Raw genomic sequence first — 25,919 nt, forward strand, 5'->3', positions numbered from 1 at the left:
TCAGTCCTGACTAACCTCTTAGTCCTGACTAACCTGTCAGTGCTGACTAACGTGTCAGTCCTGACTAACCTGTCAGTCCTGACTAACCTCTTAGTCCTGACTAACCTGTCAGTGCTGACTAACGTGTCAGTCCTGACTAACGTGTCAGTCCTGACTAACCTGTCAGTCCTGACTAATGTGTCATTCCTGACTAACCTGTCAGTCCTGACTAACGTGTCAGTCCTGACTAATGTGTCAGTCCTGACTAACCTGTCAGTCCTGACTAACGTGTCAGTCCTGACTAACCTCTTAGTCCTGACTAACCTGTCAGTCCTGACTAACGTGTCAGTCCTGACTAACCTCTTAGTCCTGACTAACCTGTCAGTGCTGACTAACGTGTCAGTCCTGACTAACGTGTCAGTCCTGACTAACCTGTCAGTCCTGACTAATGTGTCAGTCCTGACTAATGTGTCAGTCCTGATTAACCTGTCAGTCCTGACTAACCTGGCAGTCCTGACTAACCTCTTAGTCCTGACTAACCTGTCAGTCCTGACTAACATGTCAGTCCTGACTAATGTGTCAGTCCTGACTAACCTGTCAGTCCTGACGAATGTGTAAGTCCTGACTAACCTGTCAGTCCTGGCTAACCTGTCAGTCCTGGCTAACCTGTCAGTCCTGACTAACCTGTCAGTCCTGACTAATGTGTCAGTCCTGACTAACCTGTCAGTCCTGACTAACCTGGCAGTCCTGACTAACGTGTCAGTCCTGACTAACGTGTCAGTCCTGACTAATGTGTCATTCCTGACTAACCTGGCAGTCCTGACTAACGTGTCAGTCCTGACTAACCTGGCAGTCCTGACTAACGTGTCAGTCCTGACTAACCTGTCAGTCCTGACTAACGTGTCATTCCTGACTAACCTGGCAGTCCTGACTAACGTGTCAGTCCTGACTAACCTGTCAGTCCTGGCTAACGTGTCAGTCCTGGCTAACCTGTCAGTCCTGACTAACGTGTCAGTCCTGACTAACCTGGCAGTCCTGACTAACGTGTCAGTCCTGACTAACCTGTCAGTCCTGACTAACCTGTCAGTCCTGACTAATGTGTCAGTCCTGATTAACCTGTCAGTCCTGACTAATGTGTCAGTGCTGACTAACCTGTCAGTCCTGACTAACCTGTCAGTCCTGACTAATGTGTCAGTCCTGACTAACCTGTCAGTCCTGACTAATGTGTCAGTCCTGATTAACCTGTCAGTCCTGACTAACCTGTCAGTCCTGACTAATGTGTCATTCCTGACTAACCTGGCAGTCCTGACTAATGTGTCAGTCCTGACTAACCTGGCAGTCCTGACTAACGTGTCAGTCCTGACTAACCTGTCAGTCCTGACTAACGTGTCATTCCTGACTAACGTGTCAGTCCTGACTAACGTGTCATTCCTGACTAACATGTCAGTCCTGACTAACCTGTCAGTCCTGACTAACCTGTCATTCCTGACTAACGTGTCAGTCCTGGCTAACCTGTCAGTCCTCACCATCACTGCTCAAACACCCTGTCAGCTGAACTGTTGATCTCTCTTCTTCTTATCAGTCAGGGCCAGACTCCAAGTCCAATATATAAAGTCCATCTAAGGGCGCCCAGATGGCATGGAGGTCTATTCCGTTGCCTACCAACACGGGGATCACCGGTTCGAATCCCCGTGTTGCCTCCGGGTTGGCCGGATGTCCCTACAGACACAATTGGCCATGTCTGCGGGTGGGAAGGATATCTGTCCTGGTCACTGCACTAGCACCTCCTCTGGTCGGTCGGGGCGCCTGTTCGGGGGGGAGGGGGAACTGGGGGGAATAGCGTGATCCTCCCACGCGCTACGTCCCCCTGGTGAAACTCCTCACTGTCAGGTGAAAAGAAGCAGCTGGCGACTCCACATGTATGGGAGGAGGCATATGGTGGTCTGCAGCCCTCCCCGGATCAGCAGACGGGGTGGAGCAGAGACCGGGACGGCTCGGGAGAGTGGGGTAATTGGCCAAGTACAATTGGGGAGAAAGGGGGGGGACCCTCCCTCCAAAAAATAAATACATAAAGTCCATGTGGACTTCATGTATTGGACCATATTGGAGACGTTACGAGCAGGTTGTTGTCTCCCTGCCGTCAGCGCGTGGAGGAGGGCGCCGGCTCAGGGCGTCGGTTCAGGGATAAAAGATAAGTGGCTGAATCTCAACCTAAAATGCCCTGACATTCAGTTGTACTGAAACATGCGCAGTGATATTTAATAAGAATGCTTGAAATGACTTTTGTAAAAAGAAAACCTTCACATTCTTGATCAACAGACTCGGCATTTGTATAAAACTGCCAACAATTGAAAATTAAGGGATTCTTTAAAATCAAATGCTCAGGGAACGGACGCCCTTGTTACTAAAGCACATTTCTTCTCTGTTCTGTTTCCCAAACGCCTTGGCTCAAACTTGACGCTACATGAACAAATCGTGAAGCATTTTAGCAACTCGGCTGAGCAGATGGGCAGTTGCCACGGCGGAGAGCATGTTCTGCTGTATCGCCCTTCACTTCCTCGGGGCTCGCTGTGGGGGCGTTCTTCTTCGGGGATTTTGTCTGAAGTATCATCCCCTCTTCCTCGCCCAAAGCAACTTGCCCTGTCTCGATTGTCTCACAACTTTGCTGGCGTTCCATGACCTTTATCTGTCCGCAGCCTTGTGCGGGTGGGGGGATGCTTCCAGCCAGGCTAAAAGACAGACAGGAAGTGGACAGAGGGACTGTAACATGGCAGTTGCACTTTGCTGATTTTAATTTTAGCATACATGGTGTGGCTCATAGCCACAGCCCTCCATGTCACACAGGATTAGAGTTACAGGAGCTCAGAGTAACTTCAGCATTCAGCTGTGCCGCCCTCAGCGCTCCAGTACAGCTGAACACTCTGCCAGCTCCCCCCAGCCTGCCTCCGACTCCAGGGCCACATAGGGTTAACCTGGCCTTCCTCCTCATCAAGGTCACCACTACAGGCCAAGGCCCACTTAGCCAGATCTTATTCATTAACTCAGTTTCAACTGCAGGGAGCAGCTCGCTGGAAATTACACGTACACATCCGTACAAAAGCACACTTTATCACACAGTCTTACTGTTTTTACCAACTTTCTTTGTTAAATCTTACCGTTTAAAGCAGGCGGCACGGCGGCGCAGTGGTTAGCATGGCCACATCACAGCACGGAGGTCCTGGGTTCGAGCCCCGGGGTAGTCCAACCTTGGGAATCGTCCTCTGTGTGGAGTTTGCATGTTCTCCCCGTGTCTGTGTGGGTTTCCTCCGGGGCTCCGGGTTCCTCCCACAGTCCAAAGACATGTAGGTCAGGTGACTCAAAGACATGTAGGTCAGGTGACTCAAAGACATGTAGCTCAGGTGACTCAGAGACATGTAGGTCAGGTGACTCAAAGACATGTAGGTCAGGTGACTCAGAGACATGCAGGTCAGGTGACACAAAGACATGCAGGTCAGGTGACTCAAAGACATGTAGGTCAGGTGACTCAAAGACATGTAGGTCAGGTGACTCAAAGACACGTAGGTCAGGTGACTCAAAGACATGTAGGTCAGCTGACTCAAAGACACGTAGGTCAGGTGACTCAAAGACACGTAGGTCAGGTGACTCAAAGACATGTAGGTCAGCTGACTCAAAGACACATAGCTCAGATGACTCAAAGACACGTAGGTCAGGTGACTCAAAGACACGTAGGTCAGGTGACTCAAAGACATGTAGGTCAGGTGACTCAAAGACACGCAGGTTAGGTGACCCAAAGACATGCAGGTCAGGTGACTCAAAGACACGTAGGTCAGGTGACTCAAAGACATGCAGGTTAGGTGACCCAAAGACATGTAGGTCAGGTGACTCAAAGACATGTAGGTCAGCTGACTCAAAGACACGTAGGTCAGGTGACTCAAAGACACGTAGGTCAGGTGACTCAAAGACATGTAGGTCAGCTGACTCAAAGACACATAGCTCAGATGACTCAAAGACACGTAGGTCAGGTGACTCAAAGACACGTAGGTCAGGTGACTCAAAGACATGTAGGTCAGGTGACTCAAAGACACGCAGGTTAGGTGACCCAAAGACATGCAGGTCAGGTGACTCAAAGACACGTAGGTCAGGTGACTCAAAGACATGCAGGTTAGGTGACCCAAAGACATGTAGGTCAGGTGACTCAAAGACATGTAGGTCAGGTGACTCAAAGACATGCAGGTCAGGTGACTCAAAGACATGGAGGTCAGGTGACTCAAAGACACGCAGGTTAGGTGACCCAAAGACATGTAGGTCAGGTGACTCAAAAACACGCAGGTCAGGTGACTCAAAGACATGCAGGTCAGGTGACTCAAAGACATGTAGGTCAGGTGACTCAAAGACACGTAGGTCAGGTGACTCAAAGACACGTAGGTCAGGTGACTCAAAGACATGCAGGTCAGGTGACTCAAAGACATGTAGGTCAGGTGACTCAAAGACATGCAGGTCAGGTGACTCAAAGACACGTAGGTCAAGTGACTCAAAGAAATGCAGGTCAGGTGACTCAAAGACACGTAGGTCAGGTGACTCAAAGACACGTAGGTCAGGTGACTCAAAGACATGTAGGTCAGGTGACTCAAAGACACGCAGGTTAGGTGACCCAAAGACATGCAGGTCAGGTGACTCAAAGACACGTAGGTCAGGTGACTCAAAGACATGCAGGTTAGGTGACCCAAAGACATGTAGGTCAGGTGACTCAAAGACATGTAGGTCAGGTGACTCAAAGACATGCAGGTCAGGTGACTCAAAGACATGGAGGTCAGGTGACTCAAAGACACGCAGGTTAGGTGACCCAAAGACATGTAGGTCAGGTGACTCAAAAACACGCAGGTCAGGTGACTCAAAGACATGCAGGTCAGGTGACTCAAAGACATGTAGGTCAGGTGACTCAAAGACACGTAGGTCAGGTGACTCAAAGACACGTAGGTCAGGTGACTCAAAGACATGCAGGTCAGGTGACTCAAAGACATGTAGGTCAGGTGACTCAAAGACATGTAGGTCAGGTGACTCAAAGACACGTAGGTCAGGTGACTCAAAGACATGTAGGTCAGGTGACTCTAAGACACGTAGGTCAGGTGACTCAAAGACACGTAGGTCAGGTGACTCAAAGACATGTAGGTCAGGTGACTCAAAGACATGTAGCTCAGGTGACTCAAAGACATGCAGGTCAGGTGACTCGGCCATACTAAATTGTCCCTAGGTGTGAGTGTGTGTGTGTGTGTGTGTGTGTGTGTGTGTGTGTGTGTGTGTGTGTGTGTGGTGGCCTGGCGGCCTCTCCAGGGTGTCTCCCCACCTGCCGCCCAGTGGCTGCTGGGATAGGCTGCAGCATCCCCGTGACCCTGAGAGCAGGTCCACATAATGGATGGATGCATCTTCTAGCAAATGGACTTCCCATCATCACCCAATTACAGTGAATCCGTCCCCTCCCCCTGCCTTTCTCTCACTGTCTCTGTTACTCGTTTTAACCTCTTGACCTTTTCAGTACACATGCTGTGTCTTTCAACCCCAATCCTGCTCTTTCTCTATCCATGATTGTTCCTTCTCTTCCCGTCTGTTTCATTCTCTCTCTCTCTCTCTCTCTCTCTCTCTCTCTCTCTCTCTCTCTCTCTCTCTCTCTCTCTCTCTCTCTCTCTCTCTCTCTGTCTCTCTTCCACTCTATTTCTGTCTCACTTTCTCTCCCTTTCGGGGTTCTTGCGGTGGCCACCTGTGGTGGTTCACCCCCGAAAAAGGCCTTAACGCCCCAGTTGCCACTCTAGTTATAGCAAATTAATATTTTTTAAAAACTGGTGTTCATACTTCATAATATTTCTCCATAGTTGGTGTAAATTTATTTACTCACCAGTTTAAAATTCACTTTGCCTCCCTGAATAAAGACGAAAATGGTTTCACCCACCACCTGACCCGGGAAATCCACCAGTCAGTGTCAGCACTACGCCGTCTCGTCCCTGCCGATGGCGCTAGACGCCAGACAGGTGAGGTGTTTTGCTTCGTTTATGGTCGCTGTGTTTAAAATGTGAAATATGTGTGATAGTGCTCAGTTGCACGCGTCTCACGCTCAGTGCGTGAGAGTTTGCTGTCCTGTTTGTTAAATAGAAAACCTGAAGTTGGGCGTCCGGGTGGCGTAGCGGTCTATTCCGTTGCCTACCATCACGGGGATCGCCGGTTCGAATCCCCGTGTTGCCTCCGGCTTGGTCGGGCGTCCCTACAGACACAATTGGCCGTATCTGCGGGTGGGAAGCCGGATGTGGGTATGTGTTCTGGTCGCTGCACTAGCGCCTCCTCTGGTCGGCCGGGGCGCCTGTTCGGGGGGGAGGGGAACTGGGGGCTCTCTATTCAGCCTTTGCGGACACGTCACAATTATCACGTGACGAGGGAGACTGCGCCATGACGGACGGCAGTAAGCGATAGACCGGACGGACGGCAGGAAGTGATAGACCGGAGGGCAGGAAGCGATAGACCGGACGGCAGGAAGTGATAGACCGGCCGGCAGGAAGTGATAGACCGGGAAATTCAAAAGCGAACAACAAAAACAAACAAAACATTGCGACGGATGAGTAGCTATTATAGTTTAAATGGAAGTGATGGCTACCAATAGTCAGAGTAATGTTGTGGAGTTGTCCTGTGAAGTGAGTCACCTTGTAGGACGGCACAAAGAGCGATATGTGGAGAAGCTAGCGATAGCAGGGTTAGCTAGCGATAGCTGGGTTAGCTAGCGATAGCAAGGTTAGCTAGCGACCCGTACCTTCTTCCTACCGATCTGTTCACGGATCTAGCAAAACCGTCCAGTCTGCCCGAGTTCAGTCCACACGGTCTGTACCACTATGTTACCAACGGAGTGCCCCCCCCCCACACACACAGGTGCTGACCTAAAAGCATACAAAAGTCTGGATGCTGACCACTTCTTTGTAGCTGGTGGGGTTACAGAACCGTGGTGCTACGCTCACAGCAGGGGGATGTACCTCATAATGGCAAAGGTAAGACATAGCTAGCTAGCCAGCTGTGTATGTTTTTAACCTGTTTCCCCTGGGATGCCATCAAAACTCAAGTCGACTGTAACCAAAAGCAGCCCATACTTTCCTCGCCATGTCATAGTAGGCTACACAGTCTGGCCAGCTAGCTAGCATTTGGCTCATCCCATAGAACGTGTTAAGTGTGAGTCCACAACATTCAAAGGGGACAAGGAGGCATAATAAAACTGTCAGTAATGTTTTCAGTGTCTGAAGCCACTGATTCAAGTGTACTGGTTAGCATGAAGCAAAATATAATTACATAATAAATATACAATTTGTATATTTTTAGCTGTTTTTGTTAAATTACAATCATTTTCTCATGTCCACTCTGACCATTTCTCACATTCATGTAAGGTAACACTTACAAAATATCACATAAATCTCAGACTTTTTTTGTTCTTATGAGCAAAAATACTCCCCTCTTCATATGAAATGGGTTAATTAAATTAAAAATGCATAATTTTTGGTTATAATATATAAAGTTACTCACTCACTCATTCAATCGCACACTCATTCACTCACTCACTCACTCCCTCACGTGTGTCCTGCGAGGGACGTTTAGTAGGACGTGCTCACAACTACTCGCGCGCCACAGGTGGCCCGTGGGTCTGAACGGTTTTGTGCTCGCGTTTCATCTTGAACACGTCAGGTCAGGTCAGAGTGCAAGTTACTGGTGCATTTCGCAGGCGCTTCTCTCCAGAGCGACAGCAGCACATGTAAGCACCGCCCGTTTGCCATATTTGGGGAGAAAATGAAAAGGTAGAAAAGTTGTGGCATAGCCAGTTTTTTCCAAACAAAAGAAGCAAAGATGGAAGAGCAGATGATGGTGGAAATTAGATGCAAGGCAATACTTTATTTGGGGGGGGGGTAGAGGAGGGGTGAGGGGATGGTAGTGTGGATTTTTATTACTGTGTTATTGTCCTATATACTTGCAGTGTATTTCTTTTTCCTTGTGTATATTTGACTAACATGAAGATAACGGTACGTGTATTTTCTGTGTTACAAGGAACACGCTGGTTGGAAACTATCTGTGTCAAGGGTCATTTCACAAGTGAGCTGAGTTGAGTTAGGCGTAACATGAGAGTGCCCCGGTATAGCTTGCTTGCTAGCTTGGGTCACTAGACGTTGATCTTCAGTCCAAAGAGGGTAGCTGCTGAAGAGAAGTGGTCTAATATTTCTTGCATTTCTCCAGGCTCATTGACAACCAGAGCTGAGTCATCTGCGTAGACGAGCTCTCGAACACAGAGTTCTCTTGTTTTGGTAGACGCCTTGAGTCTCGCATGATTGTAGAGGTTTCCATCTGTTCGGGTCCTGATGTACAAGCCACCTCTCAAGTTGGCCTGCATTGTTTCTAGGACTGCAGCGAGATGTGACATGAATAGGGTCGGTGCAAGCGCACATCCCTGCTTCATTCCACGCATGGTGTTGAAAGCATCGTTGACGTCTCCTCCAGTTGATGCTTTCCCTGTGATAGACACGTGTCCAGCGCCGTTCTCCAAATCTATTTACCTTGACCTCACTTCGCCCTAATCCTGACTCCCAGTTTAACTAATAACTAACCGATAGCCGGGTTCTCTCTGTCCTGTCTCGGCGCTATACGGAGTGGACGATTAAAGCATTTTTAGCTGCTTACACTATTTATTCATTCCGTAACCGCCTTCACATACATGGCATAACAAACACTCTAGCCAGCTACTCTTCACAAGTGTCCCACTCCAAAACAGTCCGTGTGGAAACAAGCACCACATAACAATACTATTGTTACATCCTTTTTCTTTTCTTTTGTAGTGTGATCCGTCTCACTTCAATAACATCAAATAACTATACAATATATGTATGTTGCCTGTGATGGCCTGGCGGCCTGTCCAGGGTGTCTCCCCGCCTGCCGCCCAATGACTGCTGGGATAGGCTGCAGCATCCCCGCGACCCTGAGGGCAGGATAAATGGTATGGATAATGGATGGATGGACGAATGGATATTTGACTGTGTATTGAATGTGTATATCTGTGAGTTGTATAGTGTATGTTAACTGTGATGCTGCTTCAGACTGCACTTTCCCCTAGGGGACGAGAAAAACCTATCTATAAAAAGACTCGATAGGTGTTTTGGCGAAAAAAACTAATTGTGCATCTTTATTGCATGTGTGACAAAATATATAAATGTTATCTCTGATAGTTGCTTAAACCTCCTTTAGAAATAAAGGGGCCTAGCTTAAGTGTTGAGCATAAAAGCAGATTTCATATTGTCTCGTTATTGTGTGACGCACATGTTTACATAATCAGCAGAATGCAGGAAATGGACTCTCTGACATTCGGATTTATCTGGAGGAGATGACCTCTGCCCTCTCAGCTGGAACCTCGTGCCACCCTTTTGCCACCCCGGGTAAAACTTGCCAAAACCGCCACAGTTGAGCTGCTGAAATTTGCGGAAATGCTTAAGGGGGCAGAAAGTTGGAAGAGGCAGAAGAGAAGCGAGGGGAAAGGAAAATGAGAGCAAAAGAAGAGGAAGAAATGTAAGCAAAATGACATAATAACTGAAGCTCCTCTGATGACTTAGCCCCGCTGGCTATGCCAGGGGCGTGTGTGTGTGTGTGTGTGTGTGTGTGTGTGTGTGTGTGTGTGTGTGTGTGTGTGTGTGTGTGTGTGTGTGTGTGTGTGTCATAGGAGGCTGAAGGCGCCTTCTGAAGTGAAGTGTTCTCACCAAATATGCTCCCCAACATCACAGACGTTGGAGAGGAGAGAGGGAGAGGAAACTACCATTGCAGTGTGTGCGTGTGCGTGTGTGCGTGTGTGTGTGTGTGTGTGTCCTGCATGCATGTATATGTACGTGTTGTGCTCCCTGTAAGATCGCGGGCTGTGAAATATCACCCGATAAGCCGGAAAAGAAGATCTTCCATCTTTGCTTTATGACATTTACCCCTTTCAGCCAGTTTGGCTCTAAGCGTAGCCGCCTCAACAAATCAGGGATTAGTTTTACAAAAAGTTAGCTGGTACCATTGCCTTGTCTAGGATGAGGGATAACAAGTTTTACTCCTCTTTTCTTTTTTTAATATGAGCATGTATTTGGAATGGGTGGTATTGCAGGCATGAACATGGAGCTGAGAAATGTAAGAGAAAGAAGGGAGGTTGTGTCCGTATTCAGATTCACACCAAGTGCTCCCCGGGAAAATGTGACGCTGCAAACAAGAGGCTGAATGGAAACGTCTTGGTAGTTGAAAAAGCCTACATATTGCCAGTTTCGACGCTAGCTGGAGGCCAGAGATCCAACGCGGCGGTGAAGGAATGAAACGGTGCCTAACGATAGGTTCTGACACACGGCTGAGTCACTGCTGCTGCAAGCCCTCTGCTGCCACCCTAAACCAAGCCCGCCATGCTGACCGTTTGCAAAGTTTAAGAGCTTTACGGGGAAAAAAAGCTGCAGACCTGCCGCTCCCTGAATGCTCCTAAAACTGCATATCTTTGCATTAAGATTAGTTTTAGATCAATTGCACAAAAAAGAAAGTGATGATTAGCTCTACCTAAAACGACCATGAGCGGTCAAATGACCCCACGCAGTTTGCGCATGATGGTGTGCGTCATGTCAGCATGTATGACGTGTGTTGGTGGCGTCATTTCTTGTGTGAAGTTCGTTGCTGTGTCCTAGAAACACACTAGCGCCCTCCAGTGGAGAGAAATAGCCTAAACTTGATGTGTGATGATGTCCAACATGTCTGGGTACAGACGCACCATGACCACCACCGAGGCCTTGCAGTATTTACAGGCGTTGGACAGCGGCCATTTTAAATATTTGAAAAATAGTATTAAAGTTGTTAAAATGTTAATTTTGGTGTCAGTTAGTTTCTTAACAGACATACTAACATATGTACTGCGTTAATATCTCAACTGGGTATTTATCTTGACAGACTATGGAGTTTTAAAACCGTGGCAGTCAGAATGACCGCCCACGGTCGTTCTGATAGTTTTTAAGTCCCGGTCGTTGTTTGGGACTGTTTCAATATTTATTTTCAGTATTTTTTTTACATTCCTCGTGTTATAGGCCTTTTTACGTTTGTTAGATTAGCAATATGTGTTTTCTGTTTTGTTTTTCAGGTCATATTTTCACGTTTTATATTTGGCTATTCAAGTTCAACCATGTCTCTTTGAAGTTTAAATTGTTTAAAAATAATATTACAGTTATTAAAATGTTAATTTTGGTGTCAGTCGTTTCCTAACAGACATACTAACATATGTAATGCATTAATATCTCAACTGGGTATTTATCTTGACAGAATGTAGAGTTTAAAACCGGCGGTCATTTTGACCGCCCGTGGTCGTTTTAGGTAGGAGTGAAATCCCGGTCGTTCTCGTGTTAAACAGACATTTGTCTTGCGTACATGTGTTGTCTGTCATCCTCCCAGGTCTACATGGTGATGGTGGTCGCGTGTTCTGGTGGCGTCTGGACACTGCTTGGCATCCTCCTCATCATATTCACATTTTCTTTTGGACGGCCGGGTGTGTGTGCGTCGTTTACCGGGGTAAGTGATGGCACCAGGATGCACCATGGGAGGAAGGCAAGCCGGCGGAGGGAATGTGATGATGCTCTGGGCAGTGTTCTGCTGGGAAACCTTGGGTGCTGGCATTCATGTGGGTGTTTCTTTGACACCTACCACCTACCTAAACATGTTGCAGACCAGGTACAGCCCTTCATGGCAGCGGTAGTCCCTGATGGCAGTGGCCTCTTCCAGCAGGACAATGCTCCCTGCCACATGGTTCAGGAATGGTTTGAGGAACATGACAAAGAGTTCAAGGTGTTGCTTTGGCCTCCAAGTTCCCCAGATCTCAATCCTATCGAGCATCTGTGGGATGTGCTGGAATAACAAGTCTGATCCATGGAGGCCCCACCTCACCACTTAGGGGACTTAAAGGATCTGCTGCTAACGTCTTGGTGCCAGATACCAGAGGACACCTTCAGAGGTCTTGTGGAGTCCATGCTTCCGTAGGTCAGAGCCGTTTTGGTGGCAGGAGGGGGACCTACACAGTATTATGCAGGTGGTTTTAATGTTTTGGCTGATCAGTGTATCTGAGAGAAGGTGAGAAAAACATTAAACAACAACTACAGTAATCGAAATAATAACAACAATAAACAGCTCAAAAATGTCACGAAGGAAAACCAAGGCTGAAAAGACGTGTTTTTAGTCCGCACTGGTATTTCTTTTTCCAGATTTGGATATGGAAAATCATGCACTCCTCTGCCCTTTGTGCCCTTTATGTTTAACGTATTACAGGACATCGCACATTTAATAACGGCTTGTAATTGTTAGAAATCTGTAAAGGATGTATTGGCATTGTGTGTTTGATGATGTTTATTGGGACCCCATTGAACAGGAAATTGAGTGATGATGAGAGAGTAGGGAAACAGTATATTTTTCAGGGAGTCTATAGGTAAGTCATTGTTATAAAGTCAGTTACCCTCCAGCCAGTCAGATGTATTTCTCAGGAACATGCTGCTCTGATCCGGCCGAGCAAGAAAACTAACTAGGTCAGCTGTACAAGACCCTGACTCCTTTGGTTGCTAAGTAGCAACCCCCTCAAGTGTGATGGGTGAGAAAGACCGTGAACGAGAGAGCAAGAGAAGGGGGGTGGGGGTGGGAATCGTCAGTAAGAGAGAGGGACAAAAAGTAAGAATGGGGGAAAGGAGATAGAGCTGACTATGCTTATTCTTCCAACCAACAGTGCAGAAAATTAACGACGGATCACATTTTCTCTCACATTTCATTCTTACGTACTCTGGGTTTAGGGGTCAGGCTGGTGCTGTGTAATGGTCAGATCACAACTTGTGTGGTACCTGCTGATGATTTGGCTAGAATCAGGATCGTTATCACATTTATTTCAGTAGTTCAAGAACATGCAAAGAATTTGTCTTGGCATGTTGGTGCAAGATGGAAAAATTCACAGTAGATAGTAAAACATAGAAGTTAAAAAGAACAATAATATCTATACAAGATGAAATAGAATAAAAATGAAAATAATCTGCAATAATGGGGAAACACTGACAATATGACCAGTACTCTTGTTTACAAAATGTGAAGTGAGAATTTGAATAATTTATTTACAGAATAGAAGTTATTTGCAAAATAAAAGTTATTTACAGGGCAGTGCGGGCTTTATGTAAAGTGTCCATGTACAGAGGGCACAGTAGGGCAGATATGTGTGTATATATATATATATATATATATATATATATATATATATATATATATATACACTACCGTTCAAAAGTTTGGGATCACCCAAACAATTTCGTGTTTTCCATGAAAAGTCACACTTATTCACCACCATATGTTGTGAAATGAATAGAAAATAGAGTCAAGACATTGACAAGGTTAGAAATAATGATTTGTATTTGAAATAAGATTTTTTTTACATCAAACTTTGCTTTCGTCAAAGAATCCTCTATTTGCAGCAATTACAGCATTGCAGACCTTTGGCATTCTAGCTGTTAATTTGTTGAGGTAATCTGGAGAAATTGCACCCCACGCTTCCAGAAGCAGCTCCCACAAGTTGGATTGGTTGGATGGGCACTTCTTTGAGCAGATTGAGTTTCTGGAGCATCACATTTGTGGGGTCAATTAAATGCTCAAAATGGCCAGAAAAAGAGAACTTTCATCTGAAACTCGACAGTCTATTCTTGTTCTTAGAAATGAAGGCTATTCCATGCGAGAAATTGCTAAGAAATTGAAGATTTCCGACACCGGTGTGTACTACTCCCTTCAGAGGACAGCACAAACAGGCTCTAACAGGTACTATTTAATGAAGATGCCAGTTGGGGACCTGTGAGGCGTCTGTTTCTCAAACTAGAGACTCTAATGTACTTATCTTCTTGCTCAGTTGTGCAACGCGGCCTCCCACTTCTTTTTCTACTCTGGTTAGAGCCTGTTTGTGCTGTCCTCTGAAGGGAGTAGTACACACCGGTGTAGGAAATCTTCAATTTCTTAGCAATTTCTCGCATGGAATAGCCTTCATTTCTAAGAACAAGAATAGACTGTCGAGTTTCAGATGAAAGTTCTCTTTTTCTGGCCATTTTGAGCGTTTAATTGACCCCACAAATGTGATGCTCCAGAAACTCAATCTGCTCAAAGAAGTGCCCATCCAACCAATCCAACTTGTGGGAGCTGCTTCTGGAAGCGTGGGGTGCAATTTCTCCAGATTACCTCAACAAATTAACAGCTAGAATGCCAAAGGTCTGCAATGCTGTAATTGCTGCAAATGGAGGATTCTTTGACGAAAGCAAAGTTTGATGTAAAAAAAATCTTATTTCAAATACAAATCATTATTTCTAACCTTGTCAATGTCTTGACTCTATTTTCTATTCATTTCACAACATATGGTGGTGAATAAGTGTGACTTTTCATGGAAAACACAAAATTGTTTGGGTGATCCCAAACTTTTGAACGGTAGTGTATATTGCACTGTTTGTGCATGTGAGTGTGTGCGTATGCGTGTAGGTGTATGTCATCTTGTGGTGTGAAGAGAGGATCAAAGAGGGTTGGGGGTGAGTGGGGGACAGTTTCAGGATCTGTGAGTGTCTGGGGACTTGTTAGAAAGGCCTACTGCTGTAGGGAAGAAACTGTTCTTGTGTCGCGAGGCTCTGGTTTTTATAGACCTTAGCCTCTTGCCAGAGGGAAGTGTTTTGAAGAGACCATGGCCTGGGTGGGAGGGGTTGACCACGATCTTTCCTGCTGGCCTCAGTGACCTGAAGGCATACAAGTCCTGGAGTGACAGCAGGTTGCAGCCAATCACCCTCTCAGCAGAGCAAATGACACGCTGCAGTCTGCCCTTGTCCTTGGCAGTGGCAGTAGCGTACCAGATAGTGATGGAGGAGGTGAGGATGGTCTCAATGAAGACCGTGAAAAAGTACACCGTCATTGGCTTTGGCAGGTTGAACTTCCTCAGCTGCCGCAGGAAGTATATCCTCTGCTATGCCTTCTTGGTGAAGGAGCTGGTGTTCAGCTCCCACTTGAGGTCTTGGGTGATGATGGTGCCCAGGAAGCTGAAGGATTCCACAGTGTCGACTGGGGAGCTACACGGAGTGATGGGGGCAGGTGGGGCTGGGTTATTTCTGAAATCCACAACCATCTCCATGTCTTTATAGCAATGAGCTCCAAGTTGTTTTGGCCACACCCGGACACCAGATGGTCAATAGGTGGACTCATCCCCACCAGAGATGAGTCCAATGAGGCTGGTGTCATCAGAAAACTTCAGAAACTTGACTGACTGGTGACTGGAGGTGCAGCTGTTTGTATACAGGGAGAAAAGTAGAGGGGAAAGGACACAGCCTTGAGGAGAACCAGTGCTAATGGTTTGGGGGTCAGAGACGTGTTTTCCCAGCTTCACATGCTGCTTCCTGTCAGACAGGAAGTCGGCAGGCACATGCAGCTGGGAGAGCTTGTCCTGAAGCAGGTCCGGGATGATGGTGTTGAAGGTGGAGCTGAAATCCACAAACAGGATCCTGGCATAGGCTCCTGCAGAGTCCAGGTGCTGGAGGATGAAGTGTAGCGCCGTGTTTACTGCATCATCCACAGACCTGTTGGCTCTCTAGGCGAGCGACAGGCGGTCCAGGAGTGGGTCTGTGATGGTTTTAAGGTGAGACAGAACAAGGCGCTCAAAAGACTTCGTTACTGCAGAGGTCAGGACGACAGGTCTGTAGTTATTAAGACCTGTGGTCCTTAATTTTTTGGGGACAGGGATGATGTTGGAGGTTTTGAAGCAGGCTGATATGTGGCATGTCTCCAGTGAGGTGTCTCACTGAAAAATGTCTGTGAACACTGGGGACAGTTGATTGGCATAGTGCTTCAGTGTGGCGGTAGAGACCGTCTTCGTTCTGTGCTGTCATCACTGCTTATATCCGCTAAATTCAGTGGGACCAGAAAGTCCTGGTACGAGGGATGTTGGAGCCATAATGAACCATGCGCTGTGGTTATGATTACAACGTGAGAAACAGGGAGTTAAGTGTATAAAAGTAAAATGATTTATATAAAGCGGTATACAAACATGCTATGTTAAATATGGTCTGGTTAAATGTGAATGTTAAATGTGATTACTGTGTGACTTATGATGTCTGTGAATGTTGTCATTCATCCAGATCATGGTTATCCAAAGGACTTGAATCAAGTGCAACTGGACTTGGTATATATCCGTGACTTATGATGATTTATTACCTGCTCCCCCCTTGTGGCAGCGCTGCTACTGCATGAATGCTGTTTATTTAAGAAGAGCTGGGTGATTGATGCCTGGGGAGATGGGAGTTTTTCAACCACAAATTATAGAAAGTAAACTGCTGAATTATTGACTGAGTTTGTTATTTTGAATATTTTGAAGAATATTTTCATTAGAACCTTTTGGTAATAAAATATCCTTGTTGACTTTAGATGCATGTTTACTTATTGTTTGGATTGAGTGTTGTCAACCCTGCTAAAACAGTGGCCTACTCTATGTGGGATTTTTTTAGGCCACTATAAGGAAGGAAGACATTGCATGTTCATCAGAGACACTTTTACACTTTTAGGCAATTTAGAGATTCCTGTTCACCTAACATTCATGTCTTTGGATCTATGGGGCAAAAGATGACTCTAAGGAAACCAATGTAAACATGGTGATCCCATGCAAACTTGGAACTACAAACTAGAAGCTAGGCTTACCACCCTGTCACACACATTTCTATGCATCAAATTCACAATTGTTATTGATTTGATATTTCCCAATCAGATATTTTTTTTTAAATTTATTTCTGATTTTTTTCCCTTTTTTCTCCCAATTTAGTGGCCAATCGATCCCTATTTTAATTCAAACACCCACCCTCGTATTGCATGCGTTCGCCAACTGCATCTCTCCGGCCGGCAGTCTCGAAGGAAAGCGCCTCCCCACTTTCGTGACAAGGCGACTCCAGGCCGAACCACTGTTTCTCCGACACACACAGAGACGCATTCACATGACGAACACAAGCCGACTCCGCCCCCCTCCCGAAGACAGCGTTGCCAATGATTGCTGCTTCATCGAGTCCGGCCATAGTCGGATCTGACGAGACCGGGGCGCGAACCCCAGTCCCCAGTGGGCAACTGCATCGACACCAAGCCGATGCTTAGACCGCTACGCCACCGCGGACCCAATCAGATATTTTAAGATTTAGATTACATATTCAAAACGAACTGCCCACACTTTAGACCCGTATGGTGGCCTTTAGCCACACCCTTCTTCATGCATGTCACACATCTGCCCTGTTCTAGTATTATACAGGTGTATTTGATTAAAGAGTTTACATGGTGGCCCTGTGATGGCCTGGCGGCCTGTCCAGGGTGTCTCCCTGCCTGTCGTCCAATAACTGCTGGGATAGGCTCCGGCATCCCCGCGGCCCTGAGAGCAGGATAAGTGGTTTGGATGATGGATGGATGGATGGATGGATGGATGGATGGATGGAGTTTACATGGTTTGAAATAATGCAATTTCTCTAAAACCCATTACAAATATGTTATGTCCATGCTTTGTAACATGTTCAGTAATGTTTCTGGTGTTAGTTTTAATGTTTATTCTGGTCACAAGGGGGCGCTCTAGGTTAAGTGTTGTATATGTGAGACGCTCTCGGTTCACGTTAAGCCCGGAAGTAGCGGGGCTAGCGAGAACTGCGTTGGTAGCCATGGCTAGCAGATGCACTAGCAGACGTACCGTTGTCGTTATGCACGTGTCACTAAAGATTCCAAAACGCAGCTTCATGATATTTGAGTTTTTATTTCAAAAACTTTACAAAATACATGACTGCCAGTCTGCTCCAGCCCACTGCTCACACCAAACGCACCATGAGCAGCAAAACCAGCTGGCAGGCATTCACTGCCAGTGATGGCCAGCAGTCGGCGCTGTGGCAGCAGTGAGCAGCAGGACCCCAGCGCCAGACTGCAGAGTCCAAGTTGAGTTTAACTTTTTGCAAATGAGCAACCAATTCCAGATAGGAATTTCATTTCTTCCTGCTGTAACATCTCTACTGCAAACTTGGTAAGCTATTGGGTATAACCAAGCTTGATGTCTGCAGCGCAGCCGGAGGGTTGACTGCTGGAGGTCGACAGAGACCAGCTAGCATTCAGGGCCTCTGCTAGCCCTGAAGATGTTCCTGGTGTGCACCTCGGGTAAGATACGTCGGCTCCTCCAGTACTTCTTGGCGTGTTATAATTCCTTTCACATTTTTACAGGAAACCATAACATGAGTGTTACTTCTTGCCATATTGTCTGAGTTAGCTTGTTAGCCATGCAGCTACCAGAGTCCACGTGTAGTGGCGGAGAGCATACCTAACCTGACCCCAAACCCGAACCCTAACCCTAAACCTTAACCCGAACCCTAATCCTAACCCTAAACCCGAACCCTAACCCCAAACCCTAACCTTAACCCTAAACCCGAACCCTAATCCGAACCCGAACCCCTGAAAACCGTATCACCATCACAGGCAGTTGCACTGCTCAGTCGCCGTGTAGCTTCGACTGGCTGTAGGTCCCTGTCTGTCTCTAGTTTCTTTGTCTGCCTCTCTCTCTCCATTACTTCTGTCTTGCTTGATCGCTCACTCCTAATTGTGAAGCCGCAGTTAAAGTTGGAGCCATTTTTATCTTCCTATAAAATATTAATCAGCTTACATTATTTAGAAACTGTAATAAGTCTGAAATGCAGGCTAAATGAATAATGGAATGGCAATCATTTAAAAACACATTTCTCACTCACTCTTAACTGGCACCAACTTTCAGACGACTATAGGGACCCGGCTCCCCCCTGGAGCCGAGCTGAGCTCTCTGTGCGTGCTCTGGACAATCCTTCATGCTGAACCGAGGCCGTCAGCGGCTGTTTATATGCTGCTTACTACAAGTTAAAGGGATGCTGGGGGAGTAAGGGCTCCTCCTGCCTGCTGGTAGTATAAATTAATCCCATCCCCTTTTTAGTGTACTTTGAAAACCATACCATCAGGGCCGTAAACTACAGGGAAGCCGAAGGGAGCTGGCCAAATGTTGATATATGCGTTTCTTTGCCGTTGTCTATAGCAATACATGATGTTGTAAATTAATCTTAAGAACTCGTGAGTTTACTGGGGGTGATCCGTCACTCTTTCACTATGAAGATTCCTGATTAGGTCCTAATCAGAAAAAAAATCAAATCAAATACAAACTAATTGATAATCAGTTACGATAATTAACTGTTAGTTGCACCCCGAGCATTTTCCCTGATACAAAATCAGAATCAGAAACCCTTTTGTCATTTCATTTCATTTCATTCTCACTTGCGCACATGAAATGAAATGACACATGGTCCCCCAGCCCACAGCAGCGCAACACAAAGACAAGAGCACATATCCAAAAACTACAAGAACACATGTAGTATACAATCTAACCATTACATCTAAATAGACTGAACAAAAAAATAAATTGAAAAAAAATCACTGTCCAGGAGAACGAACGCAGCCAGGATGACTGCCGGAACTGCCGGTCTGCATGGGCTAGCAGTTAGCTTAGCCTGCCCTGCTTCCGCGTCCTGTCAGACTGTTCTCAGTGTTTCCTCTTCAGGCGCAGCTCCGGTCAGGGCCGTGGTCCTTGAGCCCACGGGATGCAGCAGACCAGGCTCCCTCAGCCAATCCAATGCCGGCTCTCCCAGCCAGACACCTTCGACACACCTCCCCCTCCCCGCACTCCACACGACGACCCTAAAAACACAGTCAACGCCGCCAGGCGAGGCCGCCCTCGGTGTTACCACGTCGGGCACAGCTCCACCAGGCAGGGCCGTGGTCCTTGGGCCCACCGGAAGCTGCAGACCAGGCTCTCCCAGCCTTCAAACGGAGACAAACGTAGACGCAGATGTGGACTAAGACCCTGCATGGACGGGACTGGGTGAGGCCGCCGCAAACGTGAATTCGCGTCGCCATCTTCCCACACCGGAAGCGGAAGGAAATTTGTTTTCATCATTATTAATACTTCTGTTTTTATCGCTAATAATAAAAGATATAATAACCGTGGATATTGTCATGATGCCACGTCATAGGTAGGAGAGCAGTGGTTGAAAGAAGAGTCAGGAGGGACACGTGCAGACACAGACATTTCGGTGCTAAGCTAGGTAAAGCTAGTGCTTTTTAAACTCTTTTTCTTGCAGCTTTAAGGCCCTGCAGAAACCTTTTCATCTGATGAAGATAATCAACAAAAGCAAGATAGGTTTAACAATAGCCCGGGATGAAGGCAGTCTTCTTACATCTCTATGAATTGTTCCATTGCATTGGAATGTGAATGGATCTACAGTCCCATATTCGGGCATCAAAGTGGCCGAACATTTTAGAGTTGGCAGACCTGAGTTCATATCATGTTAGGTAGTGCCAGAAAAATGGCACAACAATAAACTGCCTTGAGTACCACTCATGATAAGGTACATTTTATTAATCTCCTTCAGGCAAATCTATTATACAGTAGCAGTCAAAAACTGTTGTCGAATTAGAGTAAACACACTTTGGCACCTATCACAGCTTACTATGCAGCAAACCATCGGATAACCACGTAGACTAGACTAAAGAAAAGAAAAAGGGAATATTTTTGTTCCCTGATTTGGAAAATAATTATTTGCTTTGATTGTTGAAGGGGTCACATATGGGATCCTGTTCTACTGTAATACTTGTCAGTATGCTGATACACTTAAACGGGCAGCACGGTGGCCCAGTGGTTAGCGCTGTCACCTCACAGCAAGAAGGTCCTGGATTTGAACCCCGGGGTTGTCCAACCTTGGGGGTCATCGCCGGTCATCCTCTTTGTGGACTTTGCACATTCTCCCCGTGTCTGCGGTGGGTTTTTTCCGGATTCTGCGGTTTCCCCCACCATCAGAAAGACATGCATGTTAGAGTCAGTACTCCTGTCTGTGCCCTTGACTGAGGCATGGCAAGACCAACTGGAGTTGGTCCCCGGGCACTACACGGCGGCTGCCCACTTCTCCTAGCTACACGGCTAGGATGGGTTAACTGCAGACAGGAGCTGTCACACGGGGATTAATATAGTATATCAAAATCAAATCAAAAAACGTTACAGGTACCCTGTGTCTAGATGTTTTACTGCGAGGTGAATTAAAATGACGAGGGTCTGCAGTGTATTCTGTTAAAAGCAAGGCTGAGATGTGGTTCCTATGTTCTGTTTTCCATTCAACCACTCCCTAAACCAGGAGGTGCCACACATTTGTCCGTTCTCTTTGGTTGTGGGTGCTCTGATCAGTGAAATCACCTGGTATAGTGACAGGTTAGATGTAAAATCTACATACTTTTGGTACTCCATCACACATTGCTGCCTATGTCTGACCTAGTGGCCCATCTCCAAGGCTTAATAACTGCAGAGGTGGTGTGTGGTTAGGAAGTTGTACTACAGACAAAGCGCAGGAATGGTGAATCGCTTGATGGCAGCTGCAGCTGCAAGGTTAGGTAATCAACTGCTTATAAATTTATGTCTGCTTGCAATGAACCCTAAACAGCAATTCTGACCAGGACCCAAACAGACACAGGGGTCCAACTGAGCCTAGAGAACCACTGGTTTTGAGTCAGAGAACATTTTGTTTGGCGGCGGGTTTTGTTTTATAAATAGCCATTGTGCCTGCACTTTGCCTCCAAAGAATTTCTCTGGTCATGTGTCCATCAGGCCGGATGGACAGAACCTTTCAAAATAACATATATCCCTTTCACACCAAACTAAGATTGTGGGTTTTTAGAGAGATCCGCCATGGTACTAACGAGTGTGTGTCTCAAAATCATAGGACATTGATCCTTGGAAAAGAAAAAAAAATCTTTCTAGGCTTTGATAAAGCATATTCCCAAAAGAATCTCACACAACACCTGCATTCACACGTTGAACAAGTTGTGGTTGACATGTCCCATTAAACATGCAACCACTGAAAACAAATTCATACCCACATCCTGGACATGCATATATGAAGACGACAGCGTCACATTCTTGGGCACTGTGGTTGCAGAGTAGAACAGCATGCCTATCGGCACTGACAGACAGACAAAAATAGCCAGCAGTAACAACTGTCAAAAGTACTGTTAGTGCTGGCTATTTGGCATACCTACATCCAGAAGTCCAATAGACCCATTGTTAATGCTATTCTGCTGCTGTGTTTATCCTGCTATGCCAACATCACAGAGTACAACACCAGCCTGCCATGTTTTTAACCTTTACATGGTTTTAACCTGTAGATGTCAGCACACTCCCTGAAATAGTCTAGGATTTAGTTCCTCTTTAACCTGACCATTCTGCAGGGGCATTGCCTCACAGGCTAACCCTGCACCCCAACATCTAGCTCAGACCACAGGGAATTGGGAAGAATCCATTTTTCATTATCTTGATGTAGCCAGGTGGTAAATAATATATAGTCCCCACAGGATAAGCTACAAAACAAGGGTTGTTTTAGTTCAGAGAACATGTTAAAAAGTTGTTAGAAAGGAATCGAAGTCTGTAACTACCAGTTACACCTTTTGTCCACTAGATGGCACGGTCTGGAAAACTGTAAGGTTAGCGAGCCGGATGCGTCTCTATCTTGTTTCCGTTCTGGTTGAGCCTGGTAATGCACGCATGGAGTGAATCTGATCGGACGTTATGGAAAATAATCGACCTCACTATGAGAATTGTATTCTCCTGAAACTGGAGATCAAAACAAGGACTCTGTGACAGGTGTCGTTTCGACTTGTACGCCCACTGCCGTATTTTGTAGCCACGTTATATTGTATGTTCTCCTCCGTTTTATGGAATACCTATGCGTGAATGAGAGGGAGGACAGTGGAATGGTGAGGATGCAAGGAGTAGAGGTGATGAAGGTGGATGAGTTTAAATACTTGGGGTCAACTGTCCAAAGTAATGGGGAGTGCAGAAGAGAGGTGAAGAAGAGGGTGCAGGCAGGGTGGAGTGGGTGGAGAAGAGTGTCAGGAGTGAGGTGTGACAGAAGGGTACCAGCAAGAGTTAAAGGGAAGGTTTACAAGATGGTAGTGAGACCAGCTATGTTGTATGGTTTGGAGACAGTGGTGCTGATGAAAAGACAGGAGGAGGAGGTGGAGGTGGCAGAGATGAAGATGATAAGATTTTCACTGGGAGTGATGAAGAAGGACAGGATTAGGAACGAGTATGTTAGAGGGACAGCTCAGGTTGGACGGTTTGGAGACAAAGCAAGAGAGACAAGATGGAGATGGTTTGGACATGTGTGGAGGAGAGATGCTGGGTATACTGGGAGAAGGATGCTGAATATGGAGCTGCCAGGGAAGAGGAGAAGAGGAAGGCCAAAGAGGAGGTTTATGGAGGTGGTGAGGGAGGACATGCAGGTGGCTGGTCTGTCTCTCTGCCCCTCTCTTTTCTTTCCTCTTGGTGGCCTGTCTTCATCTCTGTCTGTCTGCTGTCCATCTGTCTCTCTGTTCCTCCCTTTTCTGCCTTCTCCTACATGAGTCACTCTTAACCTGACCCCTTCTCATTGAGACTATCTTCCCCTCTTTCTGTCTCTCGTACCGTGTTCCCTTCTGTCTTCTCTTCCCATGCTGGTCTCCTGGTCTCGGTCTGGTCCTATCTTCTCTTCCCATGCTGGTCTCTTGGTTTCGGTCTGATCCTATCTTCTCTTCCCATGCTGGTCTCCTGGTCTCGGTCTGATCCTATCTTCTCTTCCCATGCTGGTCTCCTGGTCTCGGTCTGATCCTGTCTTCTCTTCCCATGCTGGTCTCTTGGTCTCGGTCTGATCCTATCTTCTCTTCCCATGCTGGTCTCGGCCTCGGTCTGATCCTGTCTTCTCTTCCCATGCTGGTCTCTTGGTATCGGTCTGATGCTGTCTCCTCTTCCCATGCTGGTCTCCTGGTCTCGGTCTGATCCTGTCTTCTCTTCCCATGCTGGTCTCTTGGTCTCGGTCTGATCCTATCTTCTCTTCCCATGCTGGTCTCCTGGTCTCGGTCTGATCCTGTCTTCTCTTCCCATGCTGGTCTCTTGGTATCGGTCTGATGCTGTCTCCTCTTCCCATGCTGGTCTCTTGGTCTCGGTCTGATGCTGTCTTCTCTTCCCATGCTGGTCTCGGCCTCGGTCTGATCCTGTCTTCTCTTCCCATGCTGGTCTCTTGGTCTCGGTCTGATGCTGTCTCCTCTTCCCTTGCTGGTCTCCTGGTCTCGGTCTGATCCTGTCTTCTCTTCCCATGCTGGTCTCTTGGTCTCGGTCTGATCCTATCTTCTCTTCCCATGCTGGTCTCCTGGTCTCGGTCTGATCCTGTCTTCTCTTCCCATGCTGGTCTCTTGGTATCGGTCTGATGCTGTCTCCTCTTCCCATGCTGGTCTCTTGGTCTCGGTCTGATCCTGTCTTCTCTTCCCATGCTGGTCTCTTGGTCTCGGTCTGATCCTATCTTCTCTTCCCATGCTGGTCTCTTGGTCTCGGTCTGATCCTGTCTTCTCTTCCCATGCTGGTCTCTTGGTCTCGGTCTGATCCTGTCTTCTCTTCCCATGCTGGTCTCTTGGTCTCGGTCTGATCCTGTCTTCTCTTCCCATGCTGGTCTCTTGGTCTCGGTCTGATCCTGTCTTCTCTTCCCATGCTGGTCTCCTGGTCTCGGTCTGATCCTGTCGTCTCTTCCCATGCTGGTCTCTTGGTCTCGGTCTGATCCTGTCGTCTCTTCCCATGCTGGTCTCTTGGTCTCGGTCTGATCCTGTCGTCTCTTCCCATGCTGGTCTCTTGGTCTCGGTCTGATGCTGTCTTCTCTTCCCAAGCTGGTCTCCTGGTCTTGGTCTGATCCTGTCTTCTCTTCCCATGCTGGTCTCTTGGTCTTGGTCTGATGCTGTCTTCTCTTCCCATGCGGGTCTCTTGGTTTCGGTCTGATCCTGTCTTCTCTTTCCATGCTGGTCTCCTGGTCTCGGTCTGATCCTGTCTTCTCTTCCCATGCTGGTCTCCTGGTCTCGGTCTGATCCTGTCTTCTCTTCCCATGCTGGTCTCCTGGTCTCGGTCTGATCCTGTCTTCTCTTCCCATGCTGGTCTCCTGGTCTCGGTCTGATCCTGTCTTCTCTTCCCATGCTGGTGTCCTGGTCTCGGTCTGATCCTGTCTTCAGGTTCCTCTGCCCTTTCTTTTAGTTTAAAGCTGGTTGAATAATTCAACGCATCGTTGACATTCTTGACTACCGTTCATGGATCTGATCAACAAGGACTCCCTCCCCCGTCCGTGTGTCTGTTACCATGTCTGTCTCTTTGTTTTGCTGTCTGCTTGCCTGTCCTCTGTTCAAGTCATCATGCTTTGTTGGCCTTAATATCGACTATGTATGTGAACAGTTTTGGCTACGCCCTTTTTCTTAAATCGTGTTAAGTTTGTGTTGAGCGTCGGCCCAACATGCCTCGCCGGCTAGACAAACACTGATTCCACAAATAGTCCAAGGACTCTCTTGCATGAGTATGAAGAGCAAATTCTCCCAAAAGATAGGTCATTCAAAAGAAAACCCCAGCCCAAACTGACCTTCAGCGTACAGGCTAGCTGGCCGTCGGCTGTGGTGTTTGCGGTGTGTTCAGGCCCAGACGGCAGGCGACGTGAGGCGGAGCAGCGGTCGGCCTTGCTCGCCGCCAGTGGGTTTGGTGTGTCTGGGCCTTCGCGTACTGGTCAGGATGTGATGTTTTACGGTGAGGATCGGCAGTCGTCTGTCCCCCATCACCAGCTGCACTTCCACAGTCTCAGAAGACTAAGCTGCAGGTCAGCCGAGACCCAACGGGTCACCTGGATGAGGAGGATGGAACGTTTCTCGTGTCCGGATGAACCGATTCACCCGTCTTACCTGGACCACTGAGGCGCATCAGGACACGCTGATCAGTAGGACCTCCCAAGGTAGGCTACACAGCACGAGTTTTAGCCTACTTAACG

This window comes from Lampris incognitus, chromosome 13 (assembly GCF_029633865.1).
Source record: "Lampris incognitus isolate fLamInc1 chromosome 13, fLamInc1.hap2, whole genome shotgun sequence".
Taxonomy (NCBI): Eukaryota; Metazoa; Chordata; class Actinopteri; order Lampriformes; family Lampridae; genus Lampris; species Lampris incognitus.